Source organism: Pimephales promelas, chromosome 13, assembly GCF_988280905.1.
Source record: "Pimephales promelas chromosome 13, fPimPro1.hap1.1, whole genome shotgun sequence".
Taxonomy (NCBI): Eukaryota; Metazoa; Chordata; class Actinopteri; order Cypriniformes; family Leuciscidae; genus Pimephales; species Pimephales promelas.
In genome coordinates this window covers 27,778,394-27,798,344 of record NC_142781.1, presented here as the reverse complement: position 1 = coordinate 27,798,344, position 19,951 = coordinate 27,778,394, and the positions used below count along the sequence as shown (strand labels likewise).

The following is a 19,951-nucleotide window of genomic DNA, read 5'->3' as shown; positions in this document are numbered from 1 at the left end:
GGTCATTGTTACTAATGTCTGCAAAATTTCTGCTTTCAAGAAGATCTGAAATGTCAGATTGAATGGCAGATTAATTCATCAGACACGGAACAAGACAGCTTCAACCAAGGGAGATAAACACCATGTAAATAATGGAGCAAAATCAATGCAAGCAATCTCACAGAAGAATACACCGTTTTTCTATAAACAATTTGAACTCTTAATATCAACACATACTGGATGTGATGTAGCATGATGCAAATGAGCTGTCTTTGAGTTTTGTCAGTAAAGAGATTAAAGGTGACGTCCTGCCAGTCAGGTGCACTCATGTGGAGTGAGTCCCTCTGTCAGACACTCAGGCACTCTTCCCACAGTTCAGCTCTTTGTCACCTCTCTGACTGGAGTGGGAATTTGGTGCTACAGCCATGATGGATGACATTCTAATTGAGGATAGAGAAGGTGATGTTCTAAATGACTATTGGGACACATGAGGTGACCAGATAATAGTGATAAAAATAGCAGGACAGGCCAGAAATGTGCATAGTTTGTGCAATGGAATTATATGCTGGCGACCTGAGTTTGAATCTGGTGTGTTTTGAGTGAATGTTTTTTGTTAAAAATCAGCATAACAGAATATGCAATAGCCTTTTCTTCCCTATACGCTGATTTCACGCAGCCGCCATTTTGAAATGCCTCCGGTGGGAAGAAAACCGGAAGTGTCGCCTTTAGTCATAGGAGAGTCGCGAATGCCATGGCGTATTGTTGTGTTTAATGTAGAAATTTGTTGTTATAAAAATGTACATACATTTCTTTCATACTTTAGATTATATACAGTGAAATTTCAGACTGATCTCATGAAATCGCGCGTGTATGACACGCCAATTTGTATTTCCATTTTTGGCGTGCTATCAACATGCATAATCGCTTTTCAGCGTGTTTATCAACGCCGTTGACTTAACGTTATTACTGTACAGTATATAGAAATATATGACCTACCCCAACCCCGTCCCTAAACCTACCCGTCACTGGGTCATTTACCCGTCACTGGGTCATTTGGTCATTTATGAGTCTTCCCCTACCATCCTAGGAAAAAAATATATCACTCCCCAGAAGTAAATCTACATTTTGGTTCGTTTCGATCGGACATTTAACGGCGTGTACATACACGCGGTATCACTCGGACATTAATGGCGTAGACATACACTCATACACGTGGATACAGGCGGATAGCTCAAAATGCGTAAAGATAACACGCCACTTGACTTGAAAGTGGTGTGTATTTTTACGCAAAATTCATGATGTCATGTGAAATTTATACATTTATAAAGGCAATTTTTATAGATATATTCTGAACATAAAAAAAGATCGAACTACATATCCTATATTGGATATTAACATCCAATAGTGTAAATCACGGCAGCAGCTTCAGATTGGTAGGCCACGACATTGTTCATTGATCTGTACTTCTGGGATTCTTCCTACCGGAGCCTCGCTTTCGATTTCAAAATGTTGGCTGCGTGAAATCAGCGTATTGTGATGTATGTCAGATTGTTACAGCTTCTCGAACAAGAAAAAACTTGATTTTGTCCATGGGGAATTGATTGGATTGGAAGGTTGTGATTTGTGGTGTCATCGCAAACTCAGCGGTCGTTTCATACAAATGCAACTTGTGCCTGCATATTTAGGATAATGTAAAATTGTAGCCAATTTGAATTGCCATCTATATTTCATCTCCAAAAACTAATTTATTTCATAAGTCTACTTCAACCACTTAAATACTATTTTTATGGTTTCACATTATTTTGTGTAGCTTCAAAACCCCCAGTCCCCATTGTAATTGCATGCAAAAAAGAGAGACCAGCACACTATCATTCTAGCTTCACAGCTTCACAGTAGAAAGTCATACTGGGTTGGAATGATGTGAGTGTGAGTAAATGATGACAGAACTTTCATTTTTGTGTGAACAATCCTTTAAGTGTGAAAGATTATTTTAAATCACATCATCTCATATTCACAGGAGCATATACACTCTACAAAATAAAATAAAATAAAAAAAAACCCCTATAGGCTTACACTGTTTTGGTTGCTAAATCCAACATGTATGGTTGCTTCATAAATAGTCCCTCTATCATTTTGTAACAGACATGTGTTACAAACAGACAGTCTTTTCTTTCACTCTCTCCCCTGTAAGTGCGTCTACAATAAAAGAGAGAGTTTTTCTCGGGCCAATTCATTATTGAGAGCATGAATGTCATTCCTTGCTATTATTGCCACGCAGCAGTAACTGCTTTTCCACCAAGATAGGCAAGCAAATATGAATTTAAAACTGTAATATACACAAGTCCTCACTTTTGAGTTGCTATATAGCTTTCTGTAAAAGTTTCTCGGCATGGGATTCATAGGATAATTGAGAATTCATGCATAGATTTATCAAGTACAGCTTAAGAATGTATATTGCTGTGCATTTTCCCATTGTGAGCTCAGGAGAAAGCATGGATGTGTTTGAGGCTATACTTCTAGAGGTATAATAAAGCAATCAAAGCCAATATTTTGGCCTCCATTTGGAGAATAATGAACATCCACGTACAAAAAAAAAGGAGAAATCCATTTTCACATTTCCCTTATGTACCGTGCCAGTCCCAAAACACATTACAAAGTCAGATGAAGCACAGTCTTGCATTAAAGCACAGTCAAAATGTAAAAATAGGTACAATGCTGCAGTATCGCACAATAATGTTTCTGCTGCAGTCAGCAGCTGAGAAGCTCAGCGGATCAATGAAGCTCTATTGACACCACATCTTTTTCATGTCATGAGCTATAGCTGCATGAATAATTAAACTGATCAATCTAAGGAGCTATTATCCCCATTGACTCTGACATTTCTTTATGGGCACTGTTTGAGCTTCTGAATAGATGACGAGATCGTCTCTTTCAGATGGCATGAGGAGCAGGAGAAGAAAGTAACTGAACTCATCTACAGTAATCATCTTATTGTACATTTTTTATGTGTGTTAGTACTTAGTTGTATATTTGGGTTAATATCTATATTTAAAACTATTTTGACTAGTATTGTTGTAGCTGATTCAAGCTATCTACAACAAAACACAGTTCCTTCATTTCTCATTGATCAAAAAATAGCAATACAAACAGTATTGCATTATAGTTGTTGTTCTTAGTTCAACTTAAATTGCGTAGCTCAACACAAGCACTTAAGATTGTTGCTGTATTTAATTGCACCTAATTGAGAATAAGTTACATGGGTCATTGCATCAAATCTGTCTCGCATGACCTCGCATGACTGTGACCTTGGTTATTATGGGCTGGTCAGACTGTCCCATGGTCTGTTCAGCTTGATTTCACATCTAAAGAGTCAATCAATGAGCACTAGGATGATCCCCATGGGTCAACAAGACGAGTGAGCCTGTGTATTTTATAGATCTCATTCATTGTTCGTGATGTCTCTCTCTTTAATCCCTTATAACTCACATATTAATTCACCAATTTAAGTGAATACACGAACGTGCTTGATTTCGCCCTGTCTAGAATTATAAAGTGGGAAATCTATAGGCTACTTTTTACTTTTTCTTTGCATATTGCACCATTTTTAGGCCAGTCGATAGACTGCTGTGTGGAAAAAGCGAAAACTGTTGAATTTTAGCACGAAGGTTGTACAACATTTCCAATCCTGCTGATATCACTTGCTCATTTGATAGTTTAATCAATAAAATATTACTTGTAAATTCTTGTCTGTCAGTGGAGATCACCGTAGAATAATTTTCCCTTGCATTATTTCATAATATTCGGACGATGCTAGATTCGCAAATGAATCACTCATGCACTGAATCATTTCCAGCAGTTTCTCACATCGAAATAGTATCAGGACTTTATGAGACAGATAATACAGTATAAAGTGTGCCGGATGAGATGGATATTTACTTCAAATCCATTTTAGGAAACAAAACTTGGAAATGTCTTCTACGGTTTGAAGCAGATATTATGCATCCAGCTTGTGAATGAGTCAAGTCATGTCAACTTTATTTATAGCGCTTTTTACAAAACATTGTTTAATGTTTCAAACCAGCTTTAAAGTAAATAAAAAGTGAAATAATTTCTGCTGTATCATTGTCCAGCTGAGGTCAGCTCTATAGTACCAAAGACTGTGTATATTCATCTCATGTCACTTTTGGCAGACTATCCTTGTAGCTACTGTGTCACTGTGGTTGAAAGTGTTGGCGAAATCACAAATTAGTAATTAGTAAAAATGGACCTTTCAGTTCATAAATGAGGAGTGGCATCTTGATAACTGCAATATAAACGGATTTTGCCCTAAAGCATTTAATGAAGGACGTACAGTACGTTTGGGCTGAGTAGTCACATCTCCAGGGCTTGACTGAGGACGCTGTGTCATTGTGAAAGTGCACAACCATTGTTAAAGTTCCACATGGCACTTTTGACTCCAGCTAATTAAAATTCCCATTTCACCCTCAATAACACTTTATTATTTGGTTGGATGACTTCCCCTGCACACTCTGACTTTGTGTAGCAGTACATGCTATGTTGTATTAGATGAGGTTTAAGAGGTCTAATCGGGCCAGACAGAGCCCGTGGCAGACTGATCCTCCTACTATGAGGTAACACAACAAATAACACAAATTACTGTGTTACATGCCCACTATCTGCCACTCATCACAACCGCTAATTTGCTTTAGCAGTGCCAGACACGCTTTGAAGCATCCAGAATTTTCCTTAAAGTTGTTAAAGCCAAGTACACTGTCACCATGTTGTTTGGACAAAACTGTTAAAAATAAAGTTGCTGCCTTAAAGCTTTTAAGTACAATCAACTTGTATGTTTAAGTCATTACAACTTTACTGAGTTGAAACTTGTATAACTTTTTTTAAATTGATCATATAATTTTTTTACAGTGAATATAAAACAAATTAATTTATTTCCCATGATTAAATCACACAAGTTGTAACTTGAACTTTCTTGACTGAATAGCAAAACAACACATCATATTATTTTGTATAGTATACATTTCTTAATCTATTTTTAGTTATTAGTTGTATAACATTAAACGCAAATAAAATATAAAATTCAATTTACACAATTGCATTTTTTTTAAAGAAAAAATATCAACTGCATGGTTCTAGTCCTTATTTGGTTACACTTTATTTCGATAGTCACTTTAGACGTTCTACTAATTATAAGTAACTTTTCAACTACGTGTCAACTAACTCCCATTAGAGTATTTGTATATTATAGTAGACTGTCAGTAGACTATTAGGAAATGGTTAGGTGTTAGGCTTTGGGTTAGGAGAATAAGTTTACTTGTAGTCGTCAAGTTACTTATAGTCAGTTGAATGTCTGTTGGGGGACCAACAAAATAAAGTGTTAGCAGATATTAAGCTGACAGTCTACTAATACTCTAATGACAGTTAGTTGACATGTAGTTGAAAAGTTAATTATAGTTAGTAGAATGTCTAAAGTGGACTATCGAAATAAAGTGTTACCCTTTATTTTAAGGTAAATATGACTAACTACAAAGCCATTTTAATTGATTTGATTTGGTTTCATTTCTTATTTTGTTATCTAATCTTTTTTGCTAGAAAATGACAAAAAAAAACCCACAGTATTACTCTGTATTTATATCCCAACAGGAGTACAAAAATCGCAAACCTCAGGAAATCAAATTATAATATTATAAATGAATGTATAGTTTGACAAATCAATGTTTTTTTTTTGTTTTTTTGTGGTAGAATCAATTGAAACTGTATCTATGCAATATATATAATATATATAATGTAATAGCTTTATGAAGAACATCAAACATTCATAACAAACAAATAAAATGACTCATAGGACCTGCATATATAAGTTTCACCCATATATACTCTCTTTGATGAAAGTATAGGCTATGTATTGCCTAAACTGTTAGGGCACAACAATGCAATGTTATTTTCTCTTCCCTTTCTCAGCAATGCAGAAGGTTGTGTGAAGTTCATCTGATTAATTCTGCTGGTGAGCTCTCTGCAGGAAACTTCAAAGACTTTTTATGGACACCTCTACATACAGCAATCTACATACTCATTAAGACCTAAATCTGCTGGACTGCACAGGAGACATGCTCTATCACCAGAGACAGCTGGCTACATTTTTACAAGATCTTCTTTTGCTAAAATGAGTTTTGATGAAGGTTACAGAGTAAACAGCCCCTTCTACACAACAAATTAAACAAAGTCCATCCTCGGAAACACTGCACCGTTCTTTCGCCTTCTGACTTGCTGTGAGTACACTGGACTGACAGTCTCTACTGCCACACCACAGTCATCACCACAGACTGTTGTTATCTCTCCAAAACAAAATCCAACCTGCTGTTAGAACACTTCACAAGCCAGCAGCTGTTTTGGAGAACCATAACAAAATTACAGAAAGGCATACTGCCAGCTTGGAAATGGTAGAAGCCAAAGATAGAATTTCATTTGAGCTCCATCACCACGGATAAGAACATTCTTTCTCAAGAATGTAAGGTTATTATTAGATTATTTTATGTTCTGGAAGCCATTAATCTTTTCAAGCTGTGACCACAGACCATGCAGATTGCATTTTCTTTCCTCTCTGTTGTATATTTAATTAAATTAATGGAAAAATCTCAGTGGTTCTCCAGGACAGCAGGATTACCATGTGTGAGTGTTTTCATATTAAAGATGGAGTGAGGTAAAACATGGGTCATTCCTGTGATATAGCACCTTTCGAACTCCCTTTAACTGTCACCTTTGGTGTTCTTTTGTATGGCCCTTTTTTTCTTCCAATCACATATTTTAGTATGTATGTATGTATGTATTATTTGAATACTCAAAAACGTAAAAAAAAAAAACTTTGAAAACAGTCCTGAAATCACCCTGAGTGGGTGTCACGTTTCATATTACTATATATATATATTTTTTTTTTGATAAAAATCATGATAAAACGCATATTGCCCAAGAAGAGAGGCAATATGCGTAGAGAGAAGAGATATCAATATCTATCAATATCAATATCAATAGAAGAGAGAAGAGATATCAATATCTCTCTTGAGAGATGAGATATTGTGACAGAAATGTATTAATTTGTTACAGGAGAGAGCATTAAAAATAAATCAATGAAATGTGGTTGTCACCCAGTGGCTATTTTTGGTAAATCTCATAGAAACTTTTTTTTTTTTTTTTTTGTGATATCAACTTCAAATTTGAACATACTGTATGGCTTTGATTTAATATATTTTGTTTAAGATAAAATAAAAATTAATACAATTAAAAAAAATGTTTTACTGAACTTAAACTTTAATAACTTTTTTATTTTCATTTTTCAAGTGTTTGAATTGTCTTTAAAAAGAGACCAATCATAGATCTGTATTTCATAACAGTTATGAAAACATTTAAGTTTGGTTTTAGTTTGGCATTAAAATGGGAGATTACAGTTAAGGGGTTAAAATGAAAAATAAATGAATACCAAAGAATAAAATAAAATAATTATAAAATAAAGAACATGGAACATTGCCATGGGCGACGGTGAATATTACAAAATATCAGTCCGCTGACGAAACTGACCAATCACAATCAAGTATTCCAGAGAGCTGCGTAATGAGCCTAAAAGTCAGACAGCTTGTGAGTGAAGCACAATTTGAGTGGGTGGAAACATAATGTCGTCAAACCCCTCTGAAGCACTAAACTGAAGAATAATTTTTTATGCAGCTCACTTTGCCAACTGGATGTCATTTTAGCCCAATTTTTAGTTTTCGCACACAACAGAAAACAAGAAAAATGACCCTAGACTTAAAGATGATAAAAATAGCAACAGAGAAAACAATTAGTCTTTTTGCTATCTTCGTGTCTTCTTTAAAATGTGAGTGTAAACCGTTTGACTCATAGCACTTTTTAAACATTCACTAAATGAGGAAAGATGAGAGAAGTATAGTCACCATGAAATCAAACCTTTTTTATGGAAAATTGCTATATTTGTTATAAATAATTTATCTGTGCACATCATTATTTATTTATTTTTAAATCCACAATAATTTCTCCCTCTTGCAGCAACATCTCTTCTCTGATGACGTGTTTACTGGCACGAGGGCGGGACGACCTATCACTCACATGACATCAGCAATAGCAAACTACAACCATCCAATCAATTCCCCAAGGCCAAAATCAAGTCCCACATTTTTCTTGTTCGAGAAGCCGTTTCACTCACATATTCCTCACTATACTGTAGGGAAGAAAAGATTTTGCAACTTCTATTCCATGCCGACTTTAATGAATCAAAGTCAAACTGTTATAGACTCTCCTGTGCAAATTAATACTAGGTTTTAATATTGATGCTGTTCAAAACAGACGCAACTGTAAATATACAGTTGTATATATACAACTGTAAATATAAATGTATATTCACCAGCTTTGTTCTTCAAACCAAGATTTCAATTTCCACTTTCAATCAACTTCACCTTCTCACCCCTTTCCTTGTCTAATTTGAAGCCGGCGGAAAGTGTACCGACACTACAGGAATGTTCCCTTGCACCTCTTAGCTGTGTAGTAATAGTTACTGTCAAGACTACACCCATCAAACAGCACCCAAGGCCTGCTCTTCAAATCCACTCTCCGTCCAATTTAAGGTGCACTGTTTTTGAATGTGTTCACAGCTACTGGAGAACTCAGGTTGAGATATGCTGTCATAGTGGGAAACCATTGGACCCTCAATGTTGGGATGGTGGCCAAGAAAGCTAGACAACCTTATTAATGTTCTAGTTCTCAGCAAGCTGCTGTCAACATGTTTTAGATGTTGTGTACGCTCAAATTCTCAAAAACAACAGCTCCACTGGCAGTTGAGTTGAGGCAGTTTTTAATTAAAATCCAGTTGCATGCAGGCAGTCATGAATCACCTGCCAAAAGGTGCAAAACAGAGGGAAATTTGTCACACAGGCATATGTTGAAAAGATATTTTTTATTTTTTTATTTTTGGCTAGGAAAAATAAAGCAAATGTCAGTCATTTTAATAGGAAAAGATGTTCAACATCCAAGAAAAAGACTAGTTGTGTCCCAAATGATGCACTAGTATAAACTAAATGCACTTATCAGTTATTTTGTCATTCAACACCTTAAGATGTAATTATGGAGAAGTGTCCAACATTATTAATTTTGAAAGGTACCATCAAGCATTACAAAAAAAGTTTTTACCATTAGATTGAAGATGCTGAGACTAAACCATATTTTTTTAGCAAGAACTTAAACAAAAAACAAGAAAAAGATCACGTTTCAAATGTGAACCATTAACTGAGATGCAATTAGTGTCATAGCATAGGCCTTGTGCTCTCAATTATACATGATCATAATCTTTTGAATAATAAAGAGCCATAATTATTTTTTATTCATATTCTGAATGTATCTCTATGATGATGATCTTTTTTTCCTTTTAAAATGTGACATTTTTGACAACTTCACAATTATCATAATTTTCCCATCAGAAGCGCATTTAAAAGAATTTCCTGTAAAACTTTATTTTGATGGTCCCATTTGAACATTCTGTTTACTACAAGTAACTTTGCAACTACAAGTCAACTTATTAACTTTAACCCTATCTAATGAGAGTTAGTAGACATGTAAACGTGCAACGTAACTTACTGTCAACAGAATGTTAAAGGGACCATCAAAATGAAGTAAAACCAAATTTCCTTTCTATATTTTTGTGGGTTTAGGTTTCCTGATTAAGAGAATCAGATTTGTAGAAAAAATACAATGTACATTGTGATAATAAAATGTGACCCTTGATCACAAAAAAATCATTCTCAAGTTGCCCGGGTATATTTGTGGCAATAGCCAACGATATTGTAGGGGTTAAAATTATTGATTTTTATTTTATGCCAAAAATCATTAGGGATATAAAGTAAAGATCATGTATTTCCTACCATAAATATATAAAAAATATATTTTTTTGTGAGTGGATGCAGCACAATCGCAAACGTAAATGGACAACTTTAAAGGCGATTTTCTCAATGTTTCGATTTTCTTGCACCCTCAGATTCCAGATGTTCGAATAGTTGTATCTCGGCCAAGTATTGTTATACTGTATCATAACAAACCATACATCAACGGAAAGCTTATTTGTTCAACTTTAAGATGATGTATACATCTCAATTTTTTGTGACTGGGTTTGTGGTCCAAGATCACAAATGATTATAGATTTTTTGGATCTCCAGGACCAAGTTGACTCCATGGACACCCCTGACTTATGCTTATAAATATATAGAAATTCAGGGCTGTCCAAAGTCCTGCATGGAGAGCCACTGTCTTGCAGTTTAGCTGCAACACACCTGCCTGGAACTTTCTACTATACCAAGTAAGACCTTGATTAGAGCTGAACTCTGCAGGACAGTGGCCCCCCAAGAGGACCACTGCATGTAAATCAGTTTTTATGATCTAAATGACTGCATTTGCACCCAATGTAAGCTGGATACCTATAAACATTTAGAAGAACCTAAATTGACAGTAACAGTCACTGTCTGGGAGATCAAACCACCAGACTTACTGAAGTCAAGAAAAGTGCACCAAAATGGTGTCAGATTCTAAGAGAAAACCCTGGAGACACGGTTAGTAGTGATGACAATGGTGGGCTCTTTGGAGAAACATGCATCCTAGTTTCCAAACACATCCTCTGTTCTACTGATCTGACAGCGCACTCTTTCGACTCACACAGCTGGGGGTCGCTTGAGATTTCCCACAAACCCATGGGAGCGACATCAGATGAGGTGCTCCACACACCGAGAATGGCTCTCAAATCTTTTCAGATTCTGTCTCACATCCTTTCATGCATTACTTTAAGTGCAAGCTATTAAAAGATCACAGGTGAGTACTGACTTAGAAATTCAGGTCACAAAATCTCAGTGGAGACGCTTAAAGCTAAAAGAATTCATAATGGAATCGCAACATCATCATTAAAATCTGAAGCTGTGAATACCATGTTGAGGTTTAATAAATAAGTAGCAAGCAACGAAAAATAAAGAATATAGTGCGTTTACTACACACTACATTTAAAGACTGTCCGCTATAGGCCATCTCTTAGGATGATTTTTTACAAGGTCCGATGATTTTCGCCAGGTCTTTCCCCATCCCTCCTCATTACATGCCAAATAGAGAGAGAGAGAGAGACTGAATTGCCAGTCAACCCTCAGAGCAAATCTAAATAATGCAAGAGTGGCTGATGTGATGGACCTGACAGACTGGCATAAATGACAGAACAGTCTTCAATGTCAAGCTGACATTGTTTTGGGAGACAGTATTTGTTCACCTATTGTGCCTCTGCCCATTAAGTGCCATGAGAGGTGATAAACGTTATTAAGATTGCCTGGTTTAATTTGAACCCAACTCAGGTCTTATTGTTAGTGGGATTTTAAAGGAAGAGGCAGTGTATAGATTTCAAATGCAAGATTTTAAAACAAACCTACAGGGCACTTGGATGTCATTAAATGGATGAGATATAATAGCCTTATAATTATAATTAAATCGCAGGGGATTTTTTTTTTTTTTTTTACCAACAAAGCAATAGAATCTGCATTCATGAAGAAAGTGAAGACCTGCGGTAAATTATGCTTACCGTTTTAAAGGGGTGGTAAAGTATGATTTCACTTTTCTAACTTTAGTTAACGTGAAATGTTGCTGTTTAAACATAAACGACATTATCAAAGTTGCAACGCTCAAAGTTCGAAGGAAAGGAAGATATCTGCTTTTAAAGAAATCGTTTGGACTACAACAAACGGCTGGTAGGGACTACACAAGCTTCCTCAAGGGTTAGTGACATCGCCAACCCCAAAATGTACATAAACCCCACTCCCGGGAATAAGCAGTCCATATTGTGAAGAGGAAAAGTTGTTGTATAAGAGTAAGTTTGTGAGTCAACTCAAACTTTAGCATCCATATTTTCACATACAATTGAAAGTCACTCGGTGTGCATCTTACAACAGTTCCTATCCGAGTGATTTATAGATTATCCTGACTGAATATGCTAACTGAAGATAGTTAACTTCACTTTAGCAACATAAATAACTAACAACTAACCATTCAGAGACGTCCTGTTGCAATCTACAGGTTGTCCCTTCTTCTTGAGTCTCTTCATCTTTGACTGACTCTGTTTTAACATTAAACACAGATCAGTTTCTGAGGTCATGAACCTCAGTTTCTGTCTGAGGTAACGTTAATTGCTAACAAAAAACCCCGCCCTCTGCAACAGCTCATTTGCATTTAAAGGGCCAGACACAAAACGGTGCATTTTTGCAAACCCTAAAAAAGTGACAACATTAAAATGCTATATAAAAATATCTGTGGGGTATTTTGTGCTTAAACTTCACACACACACACACTCTGAGGACATCAGGGATTTATTTTACATCTTGTGACAAACAGTAGTTTGACACATCTGTAGGTGCTTGTACATGTCGCATGTTTTTTCTGAAGTCAGAGCAAGAAGAAGAAAAAAGCTTTCAAGTCTGACACGTCGGTGTCTTGTTTTCTGGCAAGCATACAGAGGTTCATACTGTTCATGCTCATATTGTCTACCGGTGGTATTAGGAAAGAGCAGTTCCTGTTACAGAACATTCTTGTGCGGATTAGTTTGGAGTCTCTTTTGTCGGAAATATCCATTTTTTTCCAATACTGAAAAATGATTCATGCAATCAGTTGGCAAAGGCTTCTGCTAGGTCTTTAAGGGGATAGTTCACACAAAAATCAAGATTCTCTCATAATTTACTCACTCACACTCACAAAAAAAGAAGATATCTGGTCTGGAAGATTGTTGGTTACCAAAGACTCTCAAAATTTTGTACAGAAAAAAAGAAGCCATACAAGATCTATATTATTATTATTGCCCTGTATACCAACTAGACATGTATTTGTAATGTTATGAGACTGTTTCATCTGTCCTCAACAACAAAAAAACCTTTGTATTTGTGTTATTAAAACGCCTCTACTGAACAATGTGTAGATGGTTGATAAATTAACTTATCACCCAATGCAGTTATGAAATGATTTCTTTGTTTGACTTGGTTCCTAAGCAGTTAAACATCGGGCTGCGTGAAAACCGCATTAGTCGGAGGGACCCAGGAGGCATCAAAGCGCAATCAACTCATTTAGTGCCCCTGTGCTTGCTGTGTAATTACTAAACCACAGCAGCCAAATGGAGATCGATGGCTGACCGAGAGGCAGAGCGATGAAAACACCGAGCGAGAGAGAAAAGGCTTACGCTCAGCTGCACATCTGAAATACCATGTCTGCGCAATAAAATGTCACAACACAGCGTGTCTGCCGCAAAACAAGATTACCTGATGTCAAAAGCGCAAGATACATGTATACCCCGCCATGCAAGGGAAAAAGCTTCAAGCATGGAAGATTCACTGCGGCTCAGACATCAAGCAAAGTCAAATTTGGTGGTGAGAGCTACAAAAGAGGGAAACGAGAGAGAGAGAGAGAGAGAGAGGTAAGGGTGAATCAAGACAGTATTAATTTCACTCAAGAAGGAGCACTGATTGAAGAGGGTTTTTCCCTCAAGAGTTTTGGGGTCAGTTTCTAATTTAATTTGGGCAGCTAAAAAGAAGCTGAAGCTAAAGCACCTTTTTCATTCTCATTATTTTAAATTGTATAGGACTAACACCCTTTATCATCTCTATTTTTGTTAAAACACGAAATGAGACCAGCTGCACAGACAAACTAAAATACTTTAAGTATTTTAGTTTAGACGTGGCTGTGGTTACAAGAGGTTAAATCGATATAAATACTGTTCGTTTTCTCACACAAACTGCTCATTTCGTGTCTTAGGCCATCAATGTGTGCTTACATTTACGAGTCATTAAATCATGTTTAATTTGGACTTCTCTGTGCATGCTCTTTAAGGTGGACCCCATATACCTGACTGACACACAAGAACGGTTTGACCTAAAAATATCAAAATTGAAAATACTGTGGAAACAAAGACACCTACATCTTGGATGCCCTTGAGGTAAGCTAAAACATATCAAAATTTAATTTCAAAGTGAACTATCCCTTTAACTATCGTGACCTGCCAGAACGGACACTACGCTTGATACAGTATATAAAATTCTTTCAAATATCTTATTTTAGATCTAATGCATTATATGGGTTTGGAATGTGGGTGAACTATCTCTTTAAAGAAGGTAATTGTCAACCTCTCCAGAGTGGCAGACAGTTTGAGGGAAAATCAATGAGGGAAAAACGTACGCAGTAACAAGTAGAGTGATCAGCAAAAAGGGGGCGAAGAACAAAGGCAGAGAAGAAATCACTGCCAAATCCTCAATTCATCCAGCAATTCATCCCCGCTCATCTTAGCCTTTTTTTGTCAGGATCGCACATTTTCTTGCAGCAGTAATTTCCTTGACCTTTGTCTCTGGCAGAGCAATTTCATTGTCCTCCCTCCAATATCAGAGAGAAATATCAGCGGGGTTATGCAGTTGACAAAGGAGCCAGAACATAACAAGCACTGCCAAACTCCTAGACATGAACTCAGCAATAACAGAGAAAATCAATAATGGCCCCACTGTTCCTGATCTTTTAAACGATGTGGACTGATGGGAGATGTGGGTTCTGGCAGTGCTGAGCAGAGCACAAGCAAAAGTGGAACCGAGGATCTACCGTTGTTGACCTCTTGAGCGACTAGCATTTTGGAGTCAGTGGGGTTATGCTAACACACAAACCCAGTGGAGAATCTGTGGTGTCCTTTCCCTCAAGTTCATGCACCCCTGCGTTGATGGTCATAATAGAACTGTTCAATGGCTAAAACAAAGAACTCTATGATCCTGCTGAGGATTCTGGGAAGACAAATTGAGCGTTTAACCCTTTAAAACTTCCATCGCAAGCTATGAGAAGTTAATCTTACACTCTGACCATATACATACCAACAACTGCACCAAATTCTGAGCTCCTATATCATAAATGAGTGCTTGATTCTGATTGGTTAATCGTGGCATCTAGTCATTCTTAGCAATACTGTATATCAGAACCCCTCAAACTGGCTCTACTTTTATGCATGTTGAATCACGCCGCCAATTTGCTTCCTTGAATGACCTCTGAGGACCTTAGTATTAATAATATTGCTGGAATATTTCAGTGGTGCTTTGTCATGTTGCAATTTTTTAACAATATAATTGACCTAGCTTTCTTTTTTATTGGAGGCACATAATACACACAGATAACATAACAAAATAATCTTCTCTCAAATAATTATTTAATATAGCTGCCCCTTATATGGAGAAGCCATTTCAAATCATGTAAATGCTTTTCAAATTGTATTTACTTAAGAAACACAGTTGTGATGATATTGCAAATGGTCAACAATTACTTTAGTGGAATTTAAAATGGCAATGTGGCCAGAGGCGAGAGACTTTTCAGTGGAGTGTTTAAGTGCTCTATTGCGGGGGATCCTCTCACTCGCTCTTTCTCCCTATGACTGACGGTGGGGGTCTCGGCCCGGCTTCCATTTGTGAGCGACAAGCTATTTTTTTTCTCTTTACTGTCTGTCAAAAGATTGTTCCAGTGTTTACTCCTAAAAACAGATGACTTCAGAGTATGATTATACTTTTATCAGCATTGAACTATTTGTCCCTGAACTGCTACACATGGCATTCCTCATTTATTTGTGCCTGTTTTGATTTTGAATATAGTTATTTCAAATCACTTCAAAAAGGTGTCATGGCAGCCAAAAAAGAAAAACAAAATAAACTCAAAAGCAGATAAAAGAGTAGGAATTAAACTGCAATGTTTACTGCATGGAGGAAAAAGAATAATTAAGAAATCACAAAAGTGTAGCCTGCACATCATTTTCTCTATTCACAAATCCGGAAAAGGTCCAAAATTGCATACTCTCTTAGTAATTACTTTTTTTGTGAACATTAAAAAAAGTATGTTCTACATAATGTATGTGTGTGAATGTAATCTGATAAATAGTGCGTTTTTCACGTACAGAGTAGACGACAATGTTGTCAAAACAATCCCTGTTCACACGGATCTGTGAAAACGATTAAAAATGCTGTATTCTGCTGCCAGGCAAGTAATTGGCAAAGTTCTTACTTTGTAAAGAAAAGACAATTTTGCAAGATGTAAACAACACGGTCCAGAAATACTTCCTGTTTCAGTTTGTAACTGCTTTCTTTATTTCACATGTAAAGAAAACATCTTAAAGATTTTTGATTCAGTTTTATATTTTCTGTTGATTGTATTTTATCCCAGCTTTTATGTAGTGTTAAAAAAACTGAAACAGGAAGTGCTTGTAATAGCCATTTTCACACATCCGTGTTTTCTGTTTTGAGAGACAATAACAATATCATTTTCAAAAACTTGCACTTTGAAACCCGTTTTCAGACCCCGAAAACACCATTTTCGTGTAAACGAGCAGCAAAAACGCGTTCTGTAAAATCTGTTTTTAGTTTGAAAATGGCGTTGTTAAAACAGCCCCTTAGTTTAGTTTCGTTCTGTTTGTCTGTGTTTTCAGCGATTGTTTCTATGGCTACCAATGAGTTTATTGATTAGTCTCACCTCTCTTGTTCAGTTCCTTGTTACCTCATAGTATTTTTAGGCCTCAGTTGCTTCAGTTCTTGGTCTTGCATTGTACCTCTGTTACATGTTCTCCAGAGTACTCCTTTTCACATCTTATATTGTAGGGAAGTATGCATATTCACATGCAGCCTGAGCACTATGCTCTTCCTCCACACCAATACATCTGCTTGCAATATTAGATTGATCTGATTGGTGCAGAGTGAAAGGTATATTTAACCCTGTCAAGCCTGACATTTGAAATGATAATCTGATATATATATATTTAAATGGACCCATTTATTGAAACTTTAGACAAAATACCAAAAGAATGTTTACATGGTAAAAAGTATAAACAATCAATATTTTAAACAGATTTAATTCTTCTATTCCTTTCTATTTTGATCATTCATCATGATCTATCATTATTCCTCATGGTCGTATGTTCTTTATATTGTGAATTTTGAAGCACTTAGCAGTGTTAGAGCAGTAGGTCTGAGTTATTTGGTCAGTGTCTGTGATGATAACCCACTGTGGCTGCTTGCTAGTTGCCTCCTGATAACCATTCTGAGAGCTGGATAATGATGACCCATGTGTTTCGACAGGAAAATCTCTCTGAGACAGAGAGACAGAGGGATTCACATGGAGACAAAAGCCTTTCTGTCGATTGCAAGAACTTACAAGAGGAATGAAACACCTGGTGCTGTTATTCAGTGATTACATTTCATTTTCATGCGAGGCCAAGGCTGGAGTAATTGTTGTCCACTGAGACGCAATAAAGCTGGTTAATATGTTTCTCTATCTGGACTCTAGCCCCTTTCCTTCGATACAGTGGAAGTTAATCCACCTTGGTTGAATGATGTTCAAGGTTGTGGCAGGGGCTGCTCTCTCTATTTAGCATCACCGAATTTGTCTTTATCAGGCTAATGCAGAGTAGCAGTTTCCAGCCCTCCGGTGAGGCAGGGTTTTCTCTTTCTATCATGAAAATTTACAATCTTTTAAGCTCAACCCACTGGATATTTTGAGACATTATAATTATCTTAAACCTTCCGCTAAGAAAAAAAGAGTCCACTATAATGTAGGCTACAAAACAATTGATTATTGGCAACAAGGTGTACAATGCACCTATATTATTATAATATTAATATTAAATTGATTAAATGTCTTTTGAGGTTATTTTCACTAGTCAATAACTAAGAAGCAAGGTGACTTTGTGTTTTAATGTGTGGTCATTTAACATTGGCAAAATCAGACGTCCTCTCAACTGGAATCTATGTGATCTTTAATTTAGTGTGAGGGCGAAAGAATTCCCCATGCAAATTTCATAACAGGTTGAAGTTGGCCATGCGGAATCAACCATTCAATTTAATAAACAATTTCCTGAACACGTCTTTCATTAGACAAAAAATAAACAGCCCTGCTCCCCAACTCACACCCTTAGAGTGAAACACACTTCTACTGCGCCCTTGTTTCTGGAAGTATTTTTAATCTTGTTGTGTGATGTCCACAAGCCAAGACAAACACTTTGATATCGTTACGATAGAGCCACAGTGATTCAGAGAAATCAACTTATAAAAGGCTCATTTAGATAAAAAGTATTTTAAAATTGAGAAAATTACACACTTCTGATGCACACTGCTGACATAATTTGTAGTTAAAAGAAAGAAACCTCTATGATATAACGATTTCAATCTTAAAGAAGCTCTTCTGTTGTGACGCATCTTTCTTAACCGCAGGTTTCTGAGATTCCCTAAAAATAGACGATTTGACAAGAGCAGCTCTCCTACACATTTATTAGATAACATGTCTGAGACAAATCTCTCTACTCTCACCCCTCTCATCTCGATTTTCCCTTATAATGACTCATTCTCACTGAAATAAAGAAGGCATGTGGAGACTCGTGAATACAATTCATTGCACACTTTTTTGCATGTCAGGAATCACATAATTCTTTAAAGCTTTTATACTCTGCAAAGCTGGTGGTGAAAAACCTATGGTGAAATCAGGAGGCATCTTAAAGGGATACTCCACAGTTTTTTCATATTAAACTATGTTATTCCCTTAACTAAGACGAGTTGATACATACCTCTCTCGCCTCACTCTGCCTTTGGCGAAACTTTGATAGCACTTAGCTTGGCCTAGTTCATTCATTAGGATCCAAGCAGTGAAGCAACCAAACATCTCCATGTTTTCCCTATTTAAATACAGTTACACGAGTAACTTGGCCAAGAATAGTGAGACAAAATAAAACGTTCCGCTTTTCTAAGCGTGTAAAGTGGATAATTATAATACCATAGCTCGGCACAGTAATATCATTCCTAATATTTAAAGAGGGAAAACGTGAAGGTGTTTGGTCGCTTCTCTGCTTGAATCCTAATGAATGAACTGGGCTAAGCTAAGTGTTATCAAAGTTTCGCTGCAAGACAGAGCGATTTAGTACGACTCACTGAGACAAGAGAGTTGCGTATCAGCTCGTCTAAGGGAATGACATGTGGGGAAAAAACTGTGGAGTATCCCTTTAAGCATCAGGAGGTTGTATGTGAGGAAACAGCAGAACCTAATTGGATGTAATTGCCAGGTTAGACTAGACTACAGCAAGCGATGAGGGCATTTGAGCTGTGCCACGTCTGAGTCTCAGTATTCTCCAGGCTCCTGCAGAGCTCAGCCTTCTAATGAGAGGAGGAGGACAGACTGAGGAAGTGGTAATTGGATCCTCCCTGTCATGTCGCCTGGGCATGTGTGGCGATGGGGCTGTGCTTTATTTAGATCCTCCAGGCAAACAGTCTCAGTTCTCCACTTCCAAGCAGCAAACACAGAGCTTGTGAGAACAAACCACTCCTGACCATCTTGAGCTCATTTGCTTGCAGAACAGAAGTTTGCTCCCTGCAACTGCATGCAGCAGCTATGCATTAGTTTATGGACTAATGAGGCTGTACTGACATGCAATCCGTTTGGGATTTGTCTATTTTTGATGATCATGTTAGCAACTACCTTAAATACATTTGGATTGCTTTACTTACGACCAGGAATAAATGCAAGCAGCAGGGCATTAATAAAAAATAAGGTATTTATTGTATATCGATGTGCTAGAAGATGTATCTCACAAGTGCTTTTTATTGGGGTAAATTCAAGCGAAAGGTTGTGCGTTGTTCTCCAGTGTGAGCGTGTATCACACTCGATGAGTGCCCCACAAGTTTGTGTGTCCAGCTGCCAAACTCTGTTCTGGAGAGCATCGGTATGATTGACACTCTGGGGAACCTTGAAAGAAAGACAGAAGAGAAGATCAGGCAAGGTACAGCCACGAGAGACTGGGCTAGACTGGTTACTATGTATGGATGTCAAACCTTTATACGAGGTTCATTTTTTTTTTCCAGTTGAGGCTGTCCAAAATATTATACTGTCTTATAAAAAG

General features: G+C 36.9%; 2 protein-coding genes across 3 annotated transcripts in view; both read right to left on the bottom strand.

Annotated features, from left to right (window-relative positions):
* Window positions 1-16,678, bottom strand: part of ehd3 (EH domain containing 3) — a 48,423-nt gene extending 31,745 nt beyond the window's left edge. The window contains exon 1 of the mRNA XM_089118812.1: window positions 16,543-16,678. The gene's annotated coding sequence lies outside the window, so the exon portion shown is untranslated. The remainder of the gene's footprint in view (window positions 1-16,542) is intronic.
* A 2,907-nt stretch (window positions 16,679-19,585) lies between these two features.
* galnt14 (UDP-N-acetyl-alpha-D-galactosamine:polypeptide N-acetylgalactosaminyltransferase 14 (GalNAc-T14)) overlaps window positions 19,586-19,951 on the bottom strand; it is a 35,060-nt gene continuing 34,694 nt past the window's right edge. For both annotated transcript variants that reach the window (XM_039692232.2, XM_039692233.2), the window contains exon 16: window positions 19,586-19,797. The gene's annotated coding sequence lies outside the window, so the exon portion shown is untranslated. The remainder of the gene's footprint in view (window positions 19,798-19,951) is intronic.